Raw genomic sequence first — 24,324 nt, 5'->3', positions numbered from 1 at the left:
AATTTTACAGTGGTTTCGTAAACTAGAATCTTCAAAATCTACAAAAATATATTTAATTCAAACAAACTACCTTGAAAAAGTTGGTGAATTTCTCCCTCTCTACAAGGACAATAAATGAGAAAGAAGTATCTATTTTTTTATGGATAAAAATTGTATTTTTGGTCAAAATCTAAGCTGAGATGCATGATCTCAATTCTTTCTCATCTAATGTTTCTTCTCTGTTTTTGTTTTTTTAAGCTATGGTTTCATTGGTTTAACAATTTCTTCTACTAATGCAGACCAATACGTATTCTATAATTTAAGGCAGCTAGGTGGCATAGTGGATAGAGTGTTTGAATTGAAATTAAGAAGACTTGACTTCAAATTCCAGCCTGTGCATGCTTACTAATTGTGGGAAAATCATTTAATCTGTCTGATGCAATTTTCCCATTATATATATGTGTATATATATATACACATATATATAATATTATATATAATAACCCATATGGGGTTAAAAATAGCAGTTACCTTCTAGAATTGTTGAAAAGATCAAATGAGATATTATTTATAAAGTGTTTTACAAATCTTAAATCTATATAAATGCTACTATTATTACTATCCTATTAATAATAAAGTTTTCTCTGAAGGCACTGAAGAGTCAAATAACCAGGGTTTATGTCAGAACTTGAATCCAGGCTTTGCTAGTTCCAAAATCAGTTCACAATTCAGTGCATCATATTGCTTCCTCTCTTCTCCATAGTGTTCTTTCAATAATTCATAGAAGAGCCACCAAATATGTTCCATGCTTCATCTCATCCTCAACTTTAAAATGAGGATAATTACAGGACCTGTCTTCCAGGATTTTTGGGAAGAACTTGGAAAAAGTACATAGTAGGTGTTTAGTAAATATTTGCTCTTTTCTCCTCCACAAACTCTTCCTCTCTTCCTTGGTTCTCTTAAAATTTTGTGAATGTCAGTGTATGAGCACTCACACTCTCCAACTATAATCCCTCATTCTCACAGCATGACAACAAAAGTCATTTTTTTTAAAACCTAATATTTTGTTGGTGATGCTATATTGCTACAAGTTACCAAACACCATATTTTTCAGTGACCCAAATAGTAATGGAAATATGAATGACCAGAATAAACAGACTGTACTAGGTTGTAAAGCGTGACTAGTCCTTGAGAAGTGACCATGGGACACCATCAAGGACAAGGAAAAGCTGGTTAGAACACTTCGTAATAGGATCCAGTTATTATGTGTTCTTCTATATGTATCTTAATATTGTGTGTGCTATTGGGTGGGATGAGAGCATAACTTTGTCAGTACTTTGGTGCTAATACATATTTAACTTCTTTATTTTTCTATGATATCTAACTCTTTTTTCAAGTATATTTCTGGTCAGTTATACCCATTTTTCATTTCTGTAAGATGTTTTTTCTTTGTTAGTGTGACCCATTAGTATTGGAGGTAGGCCACTCTGAATTAAGAGCTTTCATCTCTGTAACACAGAGAGGATCTTAAGATATTGGCATTGGAAGGGAGATTTTACAAAGGAAAGAAATGAGGCTCAGAAAAACAATTTGCCCAAGATCAACACATCTAGTACCATCAGCAGAATGCTGAACTGAAGGAAGGAAGGGAGGAAGAATATTGAAGGAAGAAGGAAAAATATGGAAGAAAGGAAGGAAGGAAGAGTATAGAAGGTAGAAAGGAAGGAGGGAGGGAAGGAAAAAGAAGAGAAGGAATGAAAAAATGATTTGACATTCTATTGGGGGATTCAAAATATCCACATATAATTTTTTCAGTAGTTAGACATCTAATTTCTGTTCTATGGCTCTTTCTACAAATGTAAAAACCCAGAAATACTCTCTTTAATCAAGCAGCCTTTGTAGACTTGGCTGACTCTTGGTTACACATACAGGTTTATATTGCTTCAGTGCTGTGGCTATTCTGGTCCATTGAGATACCATCCAAGATTTGTTAGAAGGGACTATATTCTAATGTTGCCCCCAAAATACAATAATCAGTGAGCATTTTTAAGCACCTCATATAGTCCCAGTACTATGCTAGGATCTGCAAGTTTAAAGATAGATAGGAAGGAAGGAGGGAAGGAAGGAAGAAGGACATTATACTTTTTTTCAGTAAGTTAGAATTTTATTTTTTCTAATTATATGTAAAGACAATTTTTAATATTAATTTTTGTATAAAATATTGATCTCCAAAATTTCTTCCTCCCTCCCTTTTCTCCCCACCTCTCCAAGACAGTAAACAATTTGATATGTTATATACCACATTTAATTTAAAAGTAAAACATAAATAAGGCAATTTGGGAACTAGTAGCTGGAGATCAGGGATTTAAGAAGGTTTCAGATAGCAGAGAGAACTGTGATGAAGGTAGGTAGGGATGCTTAAATAAATAATTTTATTTATAATATTATAATTGTAATAAATAAATAAATTTAAAAGAGAGTGTTATCGGCATGGGAACATTATACAAAGGCACCAAGAGGGCAATGGAAGTTCTTGTATAAGAAACAGCAAGCAGACCAATTTGTTTGGAACAGTGAGTGTTTAGGGGGGAGTAATGTGCAATAAGTCTGTAAAGGTAATTTGGAGCCAAATTGTAAAATGCTTTAAATGCCAAATATAGAAGTTTTCATTTTATCCCATAGAATGTGAAGGAAAATAAATATGAGAAATAAAAAGAGTAGCACAGAGAAGATTAGGGAGAAAACAATGGGCTAATGGAAAACTTCGATAACTAAAAGGTATAAGAAGTCTGATTTTGATGAGGAAAATATAAAATAAAAACACTGCAATTGCCACCACTCCAAAATTACTCACCCTCATTATTCTTCTTAAAACCACCTACTCTGCATTATTATTCTCTGGTGGGAAGAATTTAGTAGCTTTTAAAAAATATAGTTTTATCTCTTTATACCTATATTTGGCAGCATTGACAAAAAAACAAAGTTGCAACCAGTTTGTCTATGAATATGTTATTTTTAAAAAGCTCAAAGGAAACAATCTATCCATGCACGGCCATGCTTCAAATATCCAAAGCAAGTAACAGCTGTCAGGCCATGATGACTGAATGTTTTTTGAGAAAGGAGATGGGAACAAATTAGAATTTAATCAAATGATAAATTCTAGCTATAAAGTGAAGTTTTCTATAGACAGTCTCCTGGTGAAGGTAAGAGGATATTTGTATAATGTCTGTGCAATTCTTAGACAATCCTTTTTTCTCCCTTCTTCCCCATTTTCTTCCTTTTTCTGAGGGACTAGTAACAGAAGAATGTCATGGTGAAAATGTCCTGATAAAATTCTAAAATATCTTTAAATGATAATTTGCAAATGCCTGTTAAGATTTATACTATTTAGTTAGTGATGTAAGTTATCATTACATGAAGGTATGGCACAATGGAAAGAGGACTGGCTTTAACTCTTGAGAGATGAGAGAGGATTCAAGTACAGTCTCTGGCATATATTTACTATAAGACTGGGCAAGTCACTTAACTTATTATTTCTCCAGACATTTTTAGGTTGCAGAGAAGATGCTAATCAATCCATGTGGGAAAAGAATTTCCTCTCTATCTGCTTTGAGGAATTCTCAATAACACTGAAATCACAGGTCCAAACTAGATCTTTCTCAATTTATGGAACTACTTTTTCTCCCCTTAAGCCCAGTATCCCTGTGAAGTAGTCTAAGGGTAATAAGAATGACTTCTATTCACAAACTTAGATAATTAAGTTTAATCCCCATAAAAATCTTCAAATGAGAGTAGTGAACGAAATCAAGTCTAATATATTTTTCATCTCTAAATTCTCTGATCAGATAACATTAAAGTTACTGCAGTGGCACAGGTGAGCTGACAGATTTACTCTTTTTGAGTTTGAGGGGGCTAGTAGGAGAGGAATTCCACAAGTAATTTCATAGTATATGAGTGGCTTGGAAAGTCTACTTCTGACCACCTCAGCCACTGAACCCCCTTACCTCTTCTGACTCTGCTGGTTTATTGAAGGGGGAGCTATTTTACCTGAACAGATAGAGAAAAAATTATTTGGAGGAAATTTTTGAAAGTTGGTAAGTAGGATACAAATACAAGATTGATGTTCTGCGTGTTACTTTTCTGTCTCCTATTTTTGATTTTATGTTAGTCCAAAATATACAGAGGAACACTAGGCATCAAAGAAAATAGAGAAACAGCATAAATGTTAGGATACTGACACTCTGATTTTTTTAAAATCATTTTGTCTATAGGTTTAAAAACAGTTTTACTTTCATGATTGGGAAATGAGGTAGCATTGTTATTATCATGGAAAAGTTTATTTACATTTCAGGACATCACACAGGTTCCTCTTAATTGCTAAGAGCAGAAATATGAAAGCCAGAAAAAGATACCTAAATTTCCATTGAGATGGATTTTTTTTTTCCCCTCTCTGCTTTGAAACGTAAATGTGTCTCTGTGTATGTGTATTTAAATTCACTCACTCCATCCATCTCCCTGGCTTTGAAAAGAAGGATCACCTGACTGCCACCTAGACCTGTTCCCTCCCCATCCCCCTCAACCCCACCTAATGGAGAAAATTCCCAAAGTAAGAGATCAGAATGAATATAGCATAGATGCTCGTGCTGAGAAATGTAAATGACCCTGACTGAACAGGAACTGAGTTAGGTTGCTCGTGGGGGTGGGGAAAGAGAAACGGAGAGAAAGAGAGAGACAGGGGGAGTGCTGCTTGCTTCATCTTTGAGAGGAGGGAAAACAAAAGACCTCAGCTGCAGTTTTGTGTTGCTGTGTCTGGCTTAAACAGAAAATTCTAGACATCCGTGCTGAAAAATCAAAGCCCAGCTGAGAATACTTCTATCGGGAAATTGATTATTGCAATTATTTTTGATCTGAGAATGGGTTGGATCAGTACAGGTGGTTTGAGAAGACATACTGGCTGAGGACCATGGAAAGGTGGGATAAGACTCTGAGCTTTTCTTCTTCTTTCTTTGAACGGAACCTTAGGGTAAGAACCTTGCAACCTGATGGGTGGTCAGTTTCAGCATGTGTGTGTATGCCTGCCTATTTTCAATTGCTATCCTCAGACCCCTTCCTTCTACCCAACCCCAGAGTAAGGCAGTGCCATATTCCACCAGATGTGAACCCAAACTTGATGCAAGAGTCTCACTTCATTTGTCAAATGCCTCTGTTTTGCTTGCAGTGCTTTTGTTTAATACAGTCAGTGAAGAACCATCCTGCTATCTCCTTCTGAGGCAGAATGGGTATTTTAGTCAGCAATTGTCAGGTGGCGGTTACAAGAGAGTTAACATTTTGCTCAGGGAGGCTGCTAATGGATGGTTAGGTTATTGTATTGTGGTTGTAAACAGCAAATAGATGCTGAGTTGGCATTTTTTGCAATGCTAGTTGGATTCAGTGAGAAGTTCATAGGCATTTTGCATTATCTTAGATTTTAGCATCATTCAACTCAAATAAAACAAGTTTGAAATAGCACTCGTTCAGCAAAGCCAAATGTCAGGTATTATTCTAAGTGTAAGCTTCTACCTCCCACTGGATATAAAGCCTGACAATTACTCTTATTGACACATGGGTGTAAGAGAAAGAATCTCATGTGCATGTTGAAATTAAAATAAGCTGAAAGCCTTTTTCTTCTAATGACTAGGTACAGATGCCTATAAAATGAAGCCAGATAATTCTTCTTTCTTCTGGCTATGCAGACACACTGTCTTTTGTTCCTGGATGTGTATTTTCCTATGTTTTTACACAAAAGGCATTGCCTGAGTCTTCAACGGTAGTAGGAGCCTGATGTACCAATTTCCCATTGTGTGCTGGTCAGGGTCCTGCGCTGTTCTCAAGTAAACTGCCTTGAGATATTAGTAAAGACGCCTGAAGAAGGAGGTGGCGAGTGGTGAGGGGTGCATTTTTTTTTTTTTTTGACTCATAGCTCGGAAATGTTGAATTCACATGATGTTAAAGAGGAAATGGGAGAAGGCATTTAGTTTTGAATGGGATGTGAATTCATGCCTCACAAACCCCAGGGTACTTGGCTGGGAGATTCTCCCAGATGAACAGATCCAATTTGTAAAGAGCTCTTTAAGAACATTTTCCTGGGAGGGGTGACTGCCAGGGTCCTTTTTTGGCCAAATTAAGATGTTATCTGACAGTGCACTAGCATCTGTGTGCTGACATTTCTTGTGAACCCAGTGAAAAATGGCTCCATATCTCTCCTCCCGTCCTGAGAAGATGGTCTCTGAGTAGCCATGCCTTTCTCCAGTATTGTTGTTTGTTCTAATCACTGTGCTTCCTGACAGTGACTGACTGACTCATAGTTCATTTCAGTTCGCCTGCTTTTTAAATCTCTGCCTCAATGGGTAGTGGGTGGTGACAATTTTTTTTCCTCAAGTCCGAACTAACCAACAAATTACCAGCGGAAAATACTTCTCTTGCAATCTCAGACATGAAATATTTCAGAGGGTAAATGCTTTTTATTCTGTCACAATGGAAGTGATTTTTTTGAGGATGATTTGTTAGCTGATTTCTTCAAGCGAGGAATAATGGTTGTATAACATTTGGCACTTATACTCAAAGAAAGTAAAAACTGACAGCTAAAGGCATACACACTCTTATCATAGAATTCATTTCTTAAAGGACAAAGCATCTCTTAATGTTATTGTTTCTGTTTGAACTGTGTCCTATGGCCAAAAAGGAGATGATGGGATCTCCTGTTGGACTACTGTAAAAAAAAATTGTCCTCCTGCCCTTGCACTATCCATGTGCTTATTAAGGAGATTCCTGTACTAAACAGGGATGGAAAGTGCTACGGAAGCTACGGCAGCAGCCTCGCCATGCTTCCTTATTTAAGCTCTGGTTTGTGGAGCTTCTGGCCAGCAGAGGCAGGATGTGCTTGGCAAAACACCGTGTATGTTTGGGGGACTGGGAAGAGCATGTGTCATTTGGGGGGATTGTGTGTGTGTGTGCGTAAAATTGACTGTGCTGCTCTGTCAACCACCCTTCTGACTTGGCTGGATGACATGCTTCAAGAGGAAGGGGTGCCTTTGTATTTCCAGCAGAGGTAAGGGGCCACAGCACTGTCCAGTGAGGTGGGAAAGCACTGGTAGAAAGGATTGATAGCTGATAAATAATGTGTACATTGTACAGGGACAAAAATAAGGGAGCTACATAGTTCTATACTCAAAGGAAATAAAATAAAAAACCCTGATGCTTCCTGCAAAACTGCATGCTGTCATACCTACCATATAACAGCAACTAAGCTTGCTTAGGCAATAATTCCAAAAGCTTTCATCATGTAAAGTCACATAAATGTTTTAGAAATAGTATGCGCTTTTCTAAAGGCTTGTGTCTTTAAGGGTCATATCTTAAAACAGTTCTGTGTAGGATGGTTGTAAAACTATACATATTACTTGAAATCTATTCAGAATAATTCTGTTATAGCTAAAAGCTTACAGATGCAATAACAATCCCACTTCTTTGGGAGAACAACGGAAATGGAACTTTAACACTGCATGTAGATCTGATTACTGCTTTTATAAATGTAGGCAGTTTGACTGTGGTAAATGGTGTGCTTTGTGGAAATTGACGCAATTATGGTGGAGCAAGGAAAAATGAACAGACAATACAACTGAAAAGTCATCTCAGAATTCACCAGAGGGCCAGTGGTGTCAATCTAAAATGTTAAGTATAATTGTAGGTGAAGTTGAGTTAGCTAAAGAAGTCTCAGGAGTCTAGAATGGGTTGACTATGTTTGTAAACCAAGGGAAAACTAGCTGTTGTTTTAGAACATGTATAAAAGGTGATTTTTTTCCATTCATCCAGAGTTTTTATATATATATATATATATATATATATATATATATATATATGTATCTATATATATATATATATATATATACACACACATAGATATGTATATCTGTACATAGATACATATATGTATACATGTCTAGGTGTATGTGTGTGTGTGTGTGTGTGTGTGTGTGTATACAAGGCATCTCAAAAATGTTAATGCTGTTTTAAGCTGTAGTAGTTAAAAGGCTTTAAGTAAGCTTTAATAGCATTAAAATAGACTGAGACTTTTGGGATATCTTGTTTGTATCTATCTATAATTAAACCAGGTAGGCTAAAGGGAAAGGCTTGAATCTTAGGAACTACCCACTTACAAAAATTTTGTTTTAAAAGGCAATAAAGAAAATATGGTATACTAAAGTTTCCCAGAGCAGAAAGTACCGAGAGAACTGAGCCAACTCAGGCAGAATAAGTAGGTGAAAATGTTTTAAAGTAGCATATGTTCTGTCTCAATAGCCCCTAGTGTTCCTGAAGATTTATTTATTAACAGCAAAATAAGGGGGAGGGGAGAGAATCTTGTGCTAAAAATATTTTCAACATTTTTCTGGGTTTTAAAAAAAAATTAATCAAATATAAATAAGATTAAATGAGGGATAAAAGGTAGGATAAAAGAAGTAATTGGGATAGAGTGATGAACATTTTCTTTAGATCACAGATTTAAAACTGTATAAACCCTTCATTTTACAGATAAAGTAACTGAGCCTCAAAGAAATTAAGATATAAGGTAGTAACATTTTGATTTCTGTCTTTGAGGTTCAATATATATAGATAGCTGGTTTCCATTTTCCTTTTCACCTTTAGTGTTCAACAGCAAAGTATTTTTTTTAATTTTGAAAAAATTTCTTTACCTACAACATATATAAAAAATAACTAATTTGACTCTGAGTATAAAGTTCTTTAAACATATGAACAATTTGATGTGTGTTTTGAGGAAAATCTCATCCCCATTCCTTGATCTTTTTTCTGATAAGACAGAAGACCACAGCTACAACTTCTCACTGTGCTCACACTGAAAACATTATATGATGTGGATAGAGATTGGAAAAAAGAAATAACTTACAATAGAATGCATTTAAAGAATGATATCATATGATTTTACTCATGTTACAAGTTCCAAGCTTCTAAATTTATGTCCAGGATTTAAAAAATATACATACTAGACCTGTTATTTCATAAAATAGTTTCAGTGCATAGAGCTCAGACAATGCAGATCAGTACTTTTACAATTTAGAAAGGTTTCTTGAAGAATTATTTGTGGCAGTGAGAGTTTAAGTGAATTACTAATCCAAGATCACACAACCAGTGTTTATCAGAAGTAGTGATTAAACTCAGGTATACTTGCCTTTGAGAACTGTTCTCTGGCCACTTTGCTGTATAGCCTTTTACCCTTTGACTACCAGCTTATCACTGATTATCATTGATTCGGATATATACAAGTTAAAATATATCTATAACTAACTTGTGGCAAACTATATATATAAAAAGATGTATGTAATTCAGATATATGAAAGTCCCTTGAATTTCCTGATCTCAGATTCTTTCTATATAAAAGAAGGTAGCTCTAATCAATGTCCTCTGAGTTGCTTTCAGCTCTAAATCTAGGATTTTGTGTTCTTACCACATAGCTGCTTACTTGTCATATACCTGTATTTAAACATCATAAAGAGAATATCCTTTCACATAAATATTGCTTAAAAGATAGACTAGTATTATTTTCACAAGAAAAGTGCATTTTACTATCAAGTGACAGAAACATTTTTAAATATGAAAAAACCAACATTAAATTGAAAATTCCCAAACAGAACATATGAACACACACATGCACACATGTGTGTGCATGCACATGTGTGCATTGTACATACAAGTCTGGGGAGAGAAAAACACTGAATTAGAAAAGGAAGTCAAATCCAAAAGTATGTTATAGTAAAAAGCTAAAGATAATCCATCTGTCATGACATACTAATTTCTCTCTACCCTACAATGTTTTAAATTCCCAACATTTTATTTGGTCAGATTATTTCACATTGATTTTAATAAGTACCTTTGTATACTGGGAAATTTTCTATGACAGCTGGGATACTAGACTCAGATTCTAGAAGTAACAGGCTTCCTTCCTTGTTCCTCCTCCTTAAGCAAATAAGTATAGGTTTGTTCTAGTAAACATGAACAACTTTGGGCTTTGAGGTGAACCAATCCCTAGGGAAGTACAGATGTCCAGGAATTCTACAATTCAGCTTTGGAGGTCATTGAAAATGACATTGAAGTCAGACATTGAAAAAAAAAAGATTCTCTCCTTCCATTAAAAATACAACTCACAGAAAAAGTACAAAAGAGGGTAATATCCCCTTTCCCAAATGGGAGAATAGTATGCAAACGGAGATAATAATCAGATCCCTCCTACTCTATAAATCATTTCCTTCCAATTTCCTTTTCTTAGCTCCAGATTATCTTGGAAAAAATCATTTTGACCTCCAATAGATAGAAAAGACACATGGAAATGATAGGATTTAAATTGATCTTTGAAATATGGGTAGAATTTGAAATATATAAAAGAAGACAGGACATTTAAGTTAATAAGAAAAGAACATATGTATATGTAATATATATATATATGTATATATATATACATATATATATATATATATATACACACATGTATATCTGTGTATTCAAATTCTACTATCATTTTTTCTAAAGAGAATACCTTTTAGTAAGTGTACATGAGACTCTCATTTAACCTTGAAATACAGGAAGTTAGGAAATTCAGCAGGTATATTCCCACACACTTGGAATTTACTTCCTTTTAATACTTAAAGTATCTTGTCTGTCTCAGTAGGTAAAACTGATATCAGAGATGCTAGATTCTTGTGTGTGTGTGTGTGTGTGACAGAGAGAGAAAGAGAGACAGACAGAGACAAAGAACGAAGAGCCTTTTAGGATTCTTTAAAAAAAACACTTAATAGTATATTCTCCCAATTAACATGTAAAGATAGGTTTCAACATTCATCTTTTTAAGATTCTGAACTCCAAATTTTTCTCCCTTTCTCCCTTCCTTATTCCCTTACCAAGATAGTGAGCAATGTGATATAGGTTATAGATGTACAAACACATTAAACATATTTCCACATTAGTCATGTTGTGGGAACAGAAAAAAACCCAGGAAATTTATGAATAAAAAAAGAAACAAAAAAAATAGCATGAATAATGTTTTTAAATCTGCATTTAGACTCCATAGTTTTTTTTCTCTGGATTTAGGATTTTTTTTTAATATTGATCATTTTAATTGAGATTTATTGAACATGCTCAATATAGTTCTTTTGTGGTTAATGTTCTATGAATACATCATTATTTTAGTGAAAAACAGAAAGTTTCCTTTTCATTATAGGCAGCCTAATACCTTACATAAACCTTAAATGCATATGACAACATGGGGAGGAAACAAGTGTTTTCTTAATTCCTAAAGAAATTTAGTTATCTCTAGGTTTGTTATCTGAATATTTATTTCCCAGGATTGTGAAAGTGTAACTCTAAGGCATATAATTGATATTTTTGTCTTCTATTATAACATTGTATGGGGTTTCTAACCTCAGATTGCAAACCTGTAGAATGCACAAAAATAGTATCTCATTGAGGTGGTAGAGGAGATGAATTATCAGTGTAAAAATGCTTTCCACTAATGCATCTTATAGTTTTCTCCTTGGTACACCAGAAGACTCCAAAAATGATATACCTATGGTCGTAGCCAGTATGTCTTATACCTGAATTTTTGTCTTCCTAATCTCAAAGTTTTTTCTCCCTAATCCTAGTTGCTTTTCAGTATTTAAATATATGGAAATATCTCATAATAAGAAAAGTAAATTCCAGAGTTTTTTGTGGTTATGATATGTTTATATTCAGAGACAGCTGAGTGGAAAAGTGGATAAACTTCTGGGCTAAGAGTCAGGAATACATGAATTCAACTCCTACCTCAGACAAAGTATTTGATAAACTCTTTACAAATCTTAAAGAACTAAATAAATGCTTACTAACTCATTATTATTGCTAAATAATAGAATAATATTTATTCTATTAATATAACCCTTTATTTTCAAAATTCATGCAAAGATAGTTTTCAATATTTACCCCTGCAAAACCCCATGTTCCAAGTTTTTCTTCTACCTTTCCTGCCACCCTGCCTCTCCTAGACAGCAAACAATCCAATATATGTTAAACATGTGCAATTCCTCTATACATATTTCCACAATTATCATGCTGTACAAAAACAATCATATCAAAAGGAAAAAAAGTGAGAGAAAAATAAGCAAGCAAACAAAAAAAAAAGTGAAAATACTATGTTATGTTCTACATTCAGTAGATATAGTCCTGTCTCTGTATACGAATAGATCTCTCCATCACATGTCCATTGCAATTTCATTGAATCACCTCCTTGATGAAAAAAGCCAAGTCTTTCAGAGTTGATCTTTACATAATCTTGTTGCTATGTTCTCTTGGTTCCACTCACTTTCCTTAGCACCCCTTCAGGTAAGTGTCTTCAGGACTTTCTGAAATCATCCTCCTGATTGTTTCTTATAAAACAATAATATTCCATAACATTCATACACCATAACTTATTCAGCCATTCCCCAAATGATGGGCATCCACTCAATTTTCAGTTCCTTGCCACTACAAAAAAGGGCTGCTACAAACATTTTTTACATATGTGGATCCTTTTCCCTTTTTTTTTTTTTTGTGATCTCTTTGGAATATCTCAATCTCAATAGGTTCAATCGAGTCACTGTTGGATCAAAGTGTATGCACAGTTTGATAGCCCTGTGGGCAAGAATAATAATATTTAGATAGGTTCATCCATCTCAAGAGAAAGAAGCCATGGAACCTTTTTTGGTCCAATTCTTTTCTTTTATACACAGTGGGGAAACTGAAGCTCAGAGAATTTAAAAGACTCCCTTAATGTAACAGAATGATGGTAAGGTGTTTTTCAGAAACCATCAAAATGGACCAAGGCAAAAAAAAATAAATAAATAAAAGCAAAACCCAACAAAAAACACACTTAAATTGCAACAAGAGAGTTTTAGGTTACCTGTCTCATTTGTTGAATGGTTAAACCACTTATCATGTCTTTTTCTTCCTTTGTGGAGTCTCCTTGTCTATAGACAGATATTGATCTTTTTAGGAGAAGATGGGATGCATTTCTATTTGGAGACTAGAATAGATGCTCTCTGATAACAGCTTACAGACCTGTTATTTTGTACCATTGTTTCGGGAGTAGGATTGACCATAGACTCTGCCATTAGTGCACTCATTTCAACCAAGTCAAGTCAGAGGTTTTAATCATCTGCTTTTAACTCTTGTGAACAATGCCTCCCTTATATTTATACCTTAATTTTTGAATCTATGCCACATTAAGAGCATATCTCATTAAAGTGAATATGACTACAATAAATTGAATTTCAAATAAGATTAAGGTAGAAATGAGAATCGAGTTGATTACCTGAACAGGAAATCCTGCTCTGGTTAAGTCATAGGCTTTTGATCACTCCTCCCCATTCTACATACATGTCAATATGTACTGTTTCCTACAGTAACTTTAAATCCTAATATGTGACTGCTGTAGTAGGGAGCATGCATATTGTTTTATTATTATATCATTGTTTAGTATTTTTATTTAAGAGAACCAATTAAAGCTTCTGTTTTTTTCTCAACCAAGAACAGAATAATCAGAATGGATTATTGAATCTTAAGATTCAGAAATCATCTAAGATCATAGGATCATAAATTTAGAACTGGAAGGACATTGCAAGTTCCTAGACCTTTCCTTTAGAGATGAAGAAACTGAAGTCCACAGAATCGATGTAACTTACCTAAGTTCAAAGAGGGTAAGTTGCAAAGCATGGATTTGCACCCAGAATATCTGACTCCAAATTCAATGCTCTTTTCCTTCAATCTCATCAATGATGAAATAGGCTTAGAAGGCATAAATGCCCTAGGCAATGTCACCTACTCTAGTAAAGTAGGATTTTCTGGGCTTTGGTGTCTACTACCTCAGTGCCTTTAGATCATCATTTTATCATCTTCAGTTTCTTCACTTAAATGAAGGGTTTGTGTTAGTTGTACTTTAAGTTTCTTCCTATTTTGAATCTACTTTCCTCCAAATCTAGTATTCTTTCCTTTACCCCTTTGCATTTAATAAAGGAAAACCTATTAACTTAAAGTAAAAACACAAACCAAAAGAAACCAGTCAAAACCCCACTTCTTTGAGGATATCTGGCCCTCTGTCTGATCTGAAGAATATTTGAAGGCATCATCAATTGCTATTTCACTTTCCTCCTGAGTACTGGGTTTTATCTTGTATCTCATCCTAGCTGCCAAACTGCTATGCCTAAAATAGAGATTTTACTGGGTAACTGCACTATGTAAGTACTTTCAGCACCTCCACCTCCCCTTTGCCTGTAGTTTAAAACATAAAGTCCTTTATTTGGTTTTAACATGATTATGTATTACTCACTTTCATACACTATATATTTGATTTCAATTGGCTTGTCTCCTGTCCCAATATATGACATTTCATCTCTCACATCTATGGCATTATATAAACTTTCCTACATGTCTGGAAAGTATCTTCCACCTTTATGTCTTTGAATCTCTAGCTTTTTTTAAAGCCTTTGCTTTAAAGATTTGCAAGGTGCTTTATATATAATTATTTTCAGCCACCCATACCATTCAGTATTGACATTCCTAATCCCATTCCCAGTTGCTAGTAATTCCAAATAGAAATTACCTTATATTTACATCACATATGTTTTATGTTTTCTTGTACACATTTTGCATTGCCCTTAAAAATTTCATCTAACAAAATATTATTGAGTAATCAGGGACAGTCTTTATTTTGACTTCTCTGTCCATAACGTGTAGCCTATTTACTAAGTATAACATTAATGAGGCTGCAAACCAAATTCTGCTGCATACCATTGCTATGGATATCTACAGGAGCAGTGAGCAGTTTAACAGGTTTATATAGTATATTCCCAGAAGATGACTTCTGTCTAGACAGCTATTATTTGTCCTTCATTTTCTTATTTGTATGTCTTTTAAAATTTTTTTTATTTGAAAAAAAAAGAGAAGAAAAACAGAAAAGGAATACAAACAAAAGAGAACATAGTCATGTGCCTAGCACATATAACAAAAAATTACCAGTTCAAGAAAGTGTGTGTGTGTGTGTGTGTGTGTGTGTGTGTGTGTGTGTGGTGTTGTTGTAGTAGTAGTAGTAGTAGTAGTAATAGTAGTAGTAATAGAAGAAGAATTTATATTCATGGATATCCATTTTTTCTTTACTTCCTTATAAATTGTTTTTTGTTTCTCTGATCTGCACCTTATTTATTTTATTCTTTTTTCCTGCTGTCATCCCCACCACTACCACCCCCAAGCAAGCTACAGTTAAGAAAAGATATATTTATGTATAAATATGCAAACATGCATAAATACACACATATACACACACACACCACGGAAACACACATCTTTCCTATCCCTGTTCACTCTTTGCTGAAATGTCACTCCATAACTTGTCTTGCAATTACTTAACCTTTCCCTACTGATGGATCCCCATCTTGTCTTCTTCCCTAACCCTTTGCTTCCCTGCCTGCCCATCCCTACCCCCTTATTTCTTTATATATTTTGCAGGGTACTCTTAATGGTATATAGGTAGTGTTTTCTATTGAATCCATTCCTGAGGTGATTATGTTTTCAGAAATATGACTTCTCCTCCCCAATCCAATGCCTCTATGTTTATTCTTCCTCTATAATATAACATGATTATTATTTTTGCTTAAACTCTGTCAATCTTTAATTTGAGCTACCCTACTGCCGATGTGAATCTTAAACATATTGTATACATTTCCATGTAAAAGAAACATAAACAATTTATCCATGTTGAGTTCCTAGAAATTATCTTTGATATTCACTGTTATATGTTAAATTTTCTACTAAATGTGGGTTTGGTTGATAGAAAGTCCTGAAAATCTGCAAATTCATTGAATGTCCATTTATTCTCATTCAAAATTACAGATAATTTTATTGGTTATGACATTTTTGACTGCAGGCCTAGTTCTCTTGATTATCAATAGATATGATTCCAGGACCTACAGTCTTTTATTCTAGCTTCTGAAAAGTCTTGAAAAATTCTAATTGTAGCCCCAGCATATTAAATTGGTTTTTTCTTGTTTCTTGAAAAAATTTTTCTTTGATCTGGGGGTTTTAAAATTTATCAATAATATATCTTTGAAGTGGTGCAATGGATTTTTTAAAAATTTCTGCTTTCCCCTCATGTTCTATCACTCCAGGACAATTTTCTTGGATTATTTCCTGCATTATTGTGTTAAGGTTCTATTTTTGATCACAATTTTCTGCCAGTACAATTATTCCTATATTTTCTCTTTTTGACCTGTTCTCCAAATTTATTGTTTTTCTTATGATTCACATTCTGTTCCTATTTTCTCATTTTTTATAATATGTTTTGTTATTTTTTTGGTCTCATTAGAGATTTCACTGGCTTCCCCTTGACCAAATCTAATTTTCAAAAAATTATTTTTATCTTTGAGATTCGGTACCTTCTTTTTTAATTAACATTTTTTTCATAATCTTGTTTTTCTTGGATATTTTTTGTTTTTGTTTTTTTCTCAATGTCTCTCATTAAACTTTTAAATTCTTTTTTGAGTTCCATAAATTCTCTCTGGGCAGGGTGCGATTTTACATTACTCTTTGGTGTAGAAGATTTATTTTTATTTATTTATTTATTTTTTACTGAAGTGTCCTCCTCTGAAGATGAACCTGGGTCTACCCTGTTCTCATAGTGTGTTTCTATGGTGGGATTCTTTCTTCTTTGCCATTTAATTTTTTAAAAATAAGAAATATTAGTGTAAGCACTTCTAATCATGGGGTAAAAGTTATGATGCCTCAAGCTTCCCTTCAGCTCTCCCCTGTTACCAGGAACCCCAAACTAAGAGCTCTACCCTCCTGCAAGTGTCCATAGCTAAGGATGTCCTTGCCCCTCTGCTTCTGTACTCATCATGTTCTGGTTCCTTCCCACCCATGGCCCGGTCTCAGCGGCACAGCTGAGCCTGGCATTCTGAATCAGTCAAGGCTCACTCAGTCTTCCTATACTCAAACCCCCAACTCCACAAGCAATTTAGGAGGTGAAAGTCACTTTGGTTCCTGTTAAGACTTCAACCACACTTAACTAACCAGAAAAGTCTGCACTTGCCATTTCTGGGAAGCTAGGCTGAAGGTGTTTATTGCACTTCACATAGGTTAATTCTGGCCTGGGGTCTTAGGAGGTGTTCTACCTCAAGTCGTCTTGATTTTTTTATCAGTCTATATTTACTCTGAAGGGCAAATTTGTTCTATTTTTTTTTTGGGGGGGGGATCTGGAAAGCTTGAAATTTGCCAATCTACTCCTCCATCTTCCTGGAGTACTCCTCTGTCCTTCATTTTCAAAGAGGACCAATGACATCATGGAGTGACATATTGACTCCTGTGTGAATTGGATTTAAGTGAAGCAAAGTCACACAAAGTTGTCAGCCTCCCTTTCTCTACTAGAGTCATTAAAGTCCAGTAGCAAAATAAAAATCAAGATGATGACTGACAATGACACAGAGACATTCTATTTATGACTAAACTCAAAGCACTCCACAATGCCTGTTTCAACTGCTTTCATGACTGTTGGAACACATTGTTTACATCTACCCAGTCAGCCAGGGAACATCTTTACATGCTTGGTATGGAAACCCCAACTAAACTCTAGGATTTGCTGAGACCTTTTCTGGCTATCCATTCAACTTTGGTGGCTACCTGGCACTCTTACCTGTGGCTACAAGAAACTGTAGCTTACTCAGTGGCCACAAACCCACTAAACTATCTTAAAAGATGTGCTAAACCTGGTTGAAGGTCCAAAAGATTTGGACAATTTAGAACTTGTTTCTGACACAGAATGAAACCAAAAGGAGAAAGAGATTATAGAGCCTAAGATGGCTAGATAGTGTAATAGAAAAAAAAAAAAAAAAAAACATGAGGTTGGACAGAAATAGGGAGATAGTGAAGTATAGAGGGGTTATGCACTGATTCATGAGGTTACAAGGAGATATGATTGAATGACTAACCAATAGCTACACAAATAGTTTTTGAAATTATGCTTCCTAGGAAATTTCTCTTATTGAAGAATGGCACATATACGGGACCATGGAAACACTAATCACACCGACTGCTTCTATTTCTTGACTGGTATTGTGTCCAGGAATGCTCCACTGAAGACCATATACCAACTTCTCCCAGGTTGTCTTACAAAAAGTCATCATTGTTAGGCAACATCATCTGTAAATGGTAGAAGAGGCAAGTTAAGAGAATTAAGAAATTCTTTCCCTTTAGTAACTTCCATTGAAGAAGGGGGAAAAAGTGAAAAGGCAAAATAGCATGTTGCCTACCGCATACTCTTCTGGCACAACAAAGTCATTCTTGACCAGATTCTGTTCTTCTTACACCCACCCAAGCAGTTAACATGTAAAAAAACTGCATGAGTTCACACACATATGTGTACATGTATGCATTTATGTATTATATTTGATTTTGTATTCATCTCAGCAATAAGCTTTTTTTGTGAGTATGGATTCTTTCATTCTTTGTATTTATACCTCTAGCTCCCAGCATACTACCAGAAAATATGGTAAATCATTCATAAATAATCATTGATTAATTGAGTTGATCATGCCCTATAATCTCATTGAATTGATCAGAAGTGACCATATCCAATTATCCAACTATCCACATACATGCTTACTTGAGTGATCCAATACACTTTTTTATACCATAAGTGAAACAGGGAATTCCAAACCTTCATTGTTCATAACTAGTTCTACTCTTGCTTTCTTTTGCTTATTAATCTTACTAAAGTCAATTGAAGTAATGATAAGCATCATTTCTTTAAAACTTGATTTAATTGAAGTAATATATGAGAGTCAAATGATGGCTAATTGAAAGAAGAGAAAGCATTCAGTGTGTTTCATATGCTACTTGGAAAACCAGCCTCTGGATTAAAGACAAGCATAATCCTTTGTTCAATACTCTCTTCATTTTTCCAGGCTTTAGAGAAAACTTACGGTGAAGATGTTCGTTATTTAAGTGCTATAGTGATACAACAAAATACTAACAAGTAATGCTTCTATCATGTCAGTTAAATCTCAGGATTTATTTTATAAAAGGGCAAGAATTACAAATGAAGGGAAAGTTGTAAGAGTTAGTCCTATGGTCAGGTGACAGGAATACTAACTCTGTGAAATGTTCTCTTTATTCTTCTATATCTATCTTTCTTATTATGCTGAATTCCTTACTTTTTATATCACTAATACCTTGTGAGGAAGAAAAGGTTATTTGAGGTTATTTAAGGAATTCTTGCCATAGAGTTTTAGATACTGGTAAAATTCTTACATTATTGGAAAATTCTTATGCCTAATAGACTCAGACTATCTTCACATTCAAATACCTTCTAGGCTAAACCATATTTCTCTGCAACAAACTGGGCAAGTAAATGGTCATGGAGATTCTGTTTTAAAACTTCCAGCAACTACTCATTCTCATACACTTGAGAACTTATGTTTTCCTTAGGAAGTTTATGTGTGTGTGCTTACATAAAACCTCAATATGTTTTTTTGCAACATTTACCTAATTCTTCTAAAATAGCTTTTTAAGACAGTGGAACATATATTCTACCCCTTCCACAAAACAGATCCCTGTCTTAATGTAGCATAAGATTGTGTTAGTTTATTTTTTTTAGGTTGTCGTGCTACTGGCTTATCATGAATTTACTGTTCACAAAAACTCAAGATTTTTCTTTAAATTATTTTTTTCAAATTTGGCCAAATATTCTAGATTAAATGTCAAACATGTGACATGAATGGCTAATGTAGCATGTAGGACATGATCAAATTAAGCTGCAATTGAAAAATATTTAATTTAATAAATAAAATACAATAGAACAATGATAATTTTAATGCATTTTTATGAGCCACATGACTCCACATGGATTCTTAGATATGGTTTTGTGACCCCCCCCATTTCTTTTTGAGTTTGACACCACTATTATAGATTGTCAGTATATTTTGGACCTAATTGAGACAATGTATTGACATTGTAAAGACCGTTTTAAGATCTTGGAAAATTGTATTTTATGTATAACAAAGATTTAGTGTGTTTCCAGGTCACCTAAAATAGAGCTTAAGCACCCATGTGGGAGATGCCAGGAACCTGCTTCTGAGTGACAGAGGGTTAGTATAAGCATGAATAGTAAGCATTTGCCTACTACATGATTAGGGATGCTCTATGCTAGGTTATTTTAAAGAAAAAGGCAAGTTCCAAATATGTAGCCAGTCATGTGATAAGCTAACAGCAAAATGGCCACAGCTATACTTGTCTTCCTGTCTTAAAGATCAATAGTATAGGTACATGCATTTTAAGTAATCTGGATATGTGTCAAATTCCAAATGCATAAATAATAGAAGCAATTCTGCTTTCAAGTTCTTTATTTTGTTTACCATTAGGATAAAAGAAAAATGGCTCTGGGTACCAAGAGCTAGTATCATTCATGAACAGAGGTTCATTTGTTTTCCCTTTTTCCCCTTGCATTTTTTTTTTGCTTCTTTTCTTCTTTATTCTACTCATTTGTTGAACTTCTTAGAACAAATAATCCTGGTGAAATTTTTTTCACTTTTTTTTTAATAAAAATACTTTTTTCTATCTCTGAAAGCAGAGAATGAGTCTCTATTTTCACACATTATTTGTGAACTATTTATTTCATTTTTCATTTTGAAAGTAAATTCCAATATGGCTGACTTTTAATTGTCTGAAATGGAGAATGAAGTTAACGAATTTTGTGTATTCCACTCCCAACAAAGTTCAATTATTTTTTTAAAATCATTAAAGACTTAAGGCAATAGATGATTTTTTTGAGAAAATACAAGCTGCTTTATTTTCTAATCTAAAACACATTTTAGAATCAAATTATTGAAATGATCTAATAAAAAGGGAAATTTGTCTTTGAAATGCTAAGATATTGAGGGAAATGACTTGTGGGAAAAGTCTGATAAGAAATCCATCCTTTTTGTGCAACTGGTGAATGATAATGAATTTCCCGCAATGCAACATCAAAATTCTCCTTTTGAAAATGTGCATTGACATGAGTATTTTATTGTTTACAATTCCCAAGCAAAATAAAAGACCTTGATTTACATTTACATTTTCTGATTTTGGTACCATAATTGTAATGTATCTCTAAAAAATGGAGAACAATATAGCTTCTGTGTAGCAATAATCATTTTCATTCACTTATGACTTAGCTATTCTTCAATCTATCATCCTCAGTATTATATCAACTCCTAAAATAGACAAGTGTTCAATTTTTTCAGTTGTGTCCAATTCTTCATGACCCCATTTGAGGTTTTCTTGAAAAGATACGGGAGTGGTTTGCCTTTTCTTTCCTCAACTCACTTTATAGATGATAAAACTGAGACAAACTGGGTTAAGAGATTCCAATTAGTAAACCACTGAAGCTGGATTTTATCTCAGGTTTTCCTGATTCCAGACTCAGTGCTAGTTCTATCCATTGTGCCATATAACTGCCCTTCAAAAAACAGTACCACCTGCCTTATACTTTAAGTAGGTATCTAGAGAATAGAACTGTTTACAATTTTCCCACTATCTAGGATTGACCACTACCTAAACTGACCTTGATGGAACTCCTTAACCTCTGACATCTTTGTATCACTTTCCTTACCTTTTAAAAGAGTTTTACATGTTATTATTATTGTCAGACACATAGTCAGTGACTCCCTAAAAATGTTTCAAAAACATCAAAATGTTTATAGAAATATTTTTTGTTCTAAGAGAGAACTAGAAGCAAAGTAGATGCTCATCAATCAAGGAATGACTAAACAAATTGTAGTGCATCACTGCAATATGAGTAAGTTACTTAATTTCTCCCAGCCTCAATTTCTTAATTGGTGAAATGAGGGGAATATCATCTATCTAAAAGGATTGTTGTAAGGAGCAAATGAGATATTGTATGTAAAGAGTCCTGGAAGTCTTAAGGTACTTTTATAAGTGCTAGCAAAATGAATGAAAATGAAATAATACATATAATGATATTTTTTTCTATGTACTCTTTTCTCTTTTTTGTTTATTTAGAAGAGTATTATTTATTTTACATGATCAAACCGTTATTTTGCTGTACAAAAAGAATCGGACTCTGAAATATTGTACAATTAGCCTGTGAAGGAAATCCAAAATGCGGGCAGGCAAAAATATAGGGATTGGGAATTCAATGTAATGGTTCTTAGTCATCTCCCAGAGTTCTTTCGCTGGGCGTAGCTGGTTCAGTTCATTATTGCTCCATTGGAACTGGTTTGGTTCATCTCATTGCTGAGGATGGCCAGGTCCATCAGAATTGGTCATCATATAGTATTGTTGTTGAAGTATATAATAATCTCCTGGCCCTACTCATTTCACTCAGCATCAGTTCGTGCAGGTTTCTCCAGACCTTTCTGAAATCATGCTGTTGGTCATTTCTTACCGAACAATAATATTCCATAATATTCATATACCACAATTTATTCAGCCATTCTCCAATTGATGGGCATCTAGTCAGTTTCCAGTTTCTGGCCACTACAAAGAGACCTGCCGCAAACATTCGTGCACATACATATTCCTTTCCCTTCTTTGTGATCTCTTTGGGATATAAGCCCAGTAGAAACACTGCTGGATCAAAGGGTATGCACAGTTTGATAACTTTTTGAGCATAGTTCCAAATTGCTATCCAAAATGGTTGGATGTATTCACAATTCCACCAACAATGTATCAGTGTCCCTGTTTTCCCACATTCCTTCCAGCATTCCGCTTTATCTTTCCCTGTCATTCTAGCCAGTCTGACAGATGTGTAGTGGTATCTCAGAGTTGTCTTAATTTGCATTTCTCTGATTGATAATGACTTGGAGCATCTTTTCATATTGATTGAAATAGTTTCAATTTCTTCATCTGAGAACTGTCTGTTCATATCCTTTGACTATTTATCAATTAGAGAATGGCTTGATTTATTATAAATTAGAGTTAATTCTCTCTATATATTTTGGAAATGAGGCCTTTATCAGAACCTTTGACTGTAAAAATATTTTCCCAGTTTATTGCTTCCCTTCTAATCTTGTCTGCATTAGTTTTGTTTGTACAAAAACTTTTCAGTTTGATATAATCAAAATTTTCCATTTTGTGATCAGTAATGATCTCTAGTTCTTCTCTGGTCATAAATTTCTTCCTCTTCCACATGTCTGAGAGGTAAACTATCCTGTGTTCCTCTAATTTATTTATAATCTCATTCTTTATGTTTAGGTCATGAACCCATTTTGACCTTATCTTGGTGTACGGTGTTAAGTGTGGGTCGATGCCTAGTTTCTGCCATACTAGAGAAGAGTATTATTTTAAAAGATTATCTCTGATAAAAGAGGATAGAGTCAAAAATCTAAGTGACATAGAAAATAGAATTTGTCAATGCACACACACACACACACACACACACACGTATATATATATATATACCTGAATAAATTTTGAACCTGAATAAATTAATTTTATTCATTTAGAGATTTATCTTGTTTTTAATTCTAAAAGTGCTTCTGCCCATCACCATTTACCAGCAGCTATGAAACTGAATAAGGAAACCTGAGTTTAGAACTTAAATCTACTCTTAAATATTTTCTTTTTAGGGATTTCCCATGAGCCTACATTATACAGAGGATGCAACACCTGAGCCCTATGTGAGGGAGTGCCTTGGAAAGTAGAATTTTTTGCTTCTTTTCACATCAACTTGCATTATTGATGTTTGCATCCAATCTTCTGTGCTCAATGTGGCAAAATGTAATTATACATCAGCATTTTCAACACCTAAGGAATATATGTAATTTTAAAAGCATAGAAGAAATAAAACTTGCATCATGTCCTTACAATCATAAAATATGAACTTTAGGCTGGTGATTTTGCATGTATCCATGACTTTCAAAGGGGTGACTAAAATTTGACCTAAAATGCATTTATAATAATATATCTATACACATCTCTATGATATCTGCAGTCCTTTATGTCTGTGTTGAACATCACCTACTGGGTTTACCAAAAGGAAACCACTTATTAATCTCTGAGAGAATAGAGTTCATTATGAATTTAATCATTGTACTTGCAACATTTTTAAATGCGCCTATGAACAAAAGTTAAGATTAATTAAGATTACAATCCTTAGAATACTCTAAAAATATTGCAAGTAAAGATTACTTTTATTTCTGTAAATGATAGATATCATAATTTACTTTCACAATGTTAATATTATTAATTTTGCCAGTTTAGTCATATACTTAGATCACAAGATTGTAGATCTAGAAGAACTTT

The 24,324-nt window shown here is 34.1% G+C and overlaps 1 protein-coding gene across 7 annotated transcripts in view; it reads left to right on the top strand.

Moving 5' to 3' along the window:
* The first annotated feature begins 4,694 nt into the window (after nucleotides 1-4,694).
* The window catches only part of MAGI2 (membrane associated guanylate kinase, WW and PDZ domain containing 2), an 895,053-nt gene continuing 875,423 nt past the window's right edge, over nucleotides 4,695-24,324 (top strand). For 5 of the 7 annotated variants that reach the window (XM_052000676.1, XM_052000675.1, XM_052000673.1 and 2 more), the window contains exon 1: nucleotides 4,697-5,002. The gene's annotated coding sequence lies outside the window, so the exon portion shown is untranslated. Of the gene's footprint in view, nucleotides 5,003-24,324 lie in introns of all 7 variants that reach the window. The other 2 variants (XM_052000679.1, XM_052000674.1) reach the window with 2 other exon arrangements.

Source organism: Antechinus flavipes, chromosome 5 (genome assembly GCF_016432865.1).
Source record: "Antechinus flavipes isolate AdamAnt ecotype Samford, QLD, Australia chromosome 5, AdamAnt_v2, whole genome shotgun sequence".
Classification (NCBI taxonomy): domain Eukaryota; kingdom Metazoa; phylum Chordata; class Mammalia; order Dasyuromorphia; family Dasyuridae; genus Antechinus; species Antechinus flavipes.
The sequence above is the reverse complement of the archived record's forward strand: the minus strand, read 5'-3'. Positions and strand labels throughout refer to the sequence as shown.